This window comes from Neopelma chrysocephalum, unplaced genomic scaffold (assembly GCF_003984885.1).
Source record: "Neopelma chrysocephalum unplaced genomic scaffold, ASM398488v2 Primary Assembly neopelma1_185648, whole genome shotgun sequence".
In the NCBI taxonomy this organism is placed as follows: domain Eukaryota; kingdom Metazoa; phylum Chordata; class Aves; order Passeriformes; family Pipridae; genus Neopelma; species Neopelma chrysocephalum.
Window position 1 is genome coordinate 1 of NW_020938762.1, and position 732 is coordinate 732.

The window sequence follows — 732 nt, forward strand, 5'->3', positions numbered from 1 at the left end:
GGGATTGAGGGGTGGGGATGGGGAATCCTGGGATTGAGGGATGGGGATGGGGAATCCTGGGATTGAGGGGTAGCTCGGGGTGGGAGGGACCTTAAAGGTCATCCAGGCCAAGGGCAGGACCGGATTGCTCAGAGCTCCATCCAAAATGTCCTTGGACACCTCCAGGGATGAGGCAGCCAGAGCTTCCCTGGGCAGCCTGTGCCTCCCTCACAGGGAAGGATTTATCCCTAATGTCCAATCTAAACCATCCTGGAATGGTTTAGTTTGGAAGGGACCTCTAGGATCACCCAGACCTCAGGCAGGGACACCTTCCAAATACCCCGGGATGCTCCAAGCCCCAACCCACACTTCCAGGGATGGGCCATCCGTGGGATAACCTGTGCCAGGGAGATGCCCCTGCCGTGCCCTGACCTCCCTCCTCCCTCCTGGCATCCCTTTTCCCAGATAAAAGAGCCCTTTTCATCATCTGCACCTCGGAGCTGGGACCCCAAATCTACGAGCTGGTGGCCCTGACGTCCTCGGAGAAAAACACGTGAGGCTCCACGGGGATGGGAAGGTTTGGGAAGGGAAGGTTTGAGAAGGGAAGGTTTGGGAAGGGAAGGTTTGGGAAGGTTTGGGAAGGGAAGGTTTGGGAAGGTTTGGGAAGGGAAGGTTTGGGAAGGGAAGGTTTGGGAAGGGAAGGTTTGGGAAGGTTTGGGAAGGGAAGGTTTGGGAAGGTTTGGGAAGGTTTGA

At 56.7% G+C, this 732-nt stretch overlaps 1 long non-coding RNA gene across 1 annotated transcript in view; it reads left to right on the plus strand.

The window, feature by feature from the left end:
* The first annotated feature begins 385 nt into the window (after window positions 1-385).
* The window catches only part of LOC113962895, a 1,660-nt gene continuing 1,313 nt past the window's right edge, over window positions 386-732 (plus strand). Inside the window, exon 1 of the long non-coding RNA XR_003532607.1 lies at window positions 386-532. This is a non-coding gene — a long non-coding RNA (uncharacterized LOC113962895). The remainder of the gene's footprint in view (window positions 533-732) is intronic.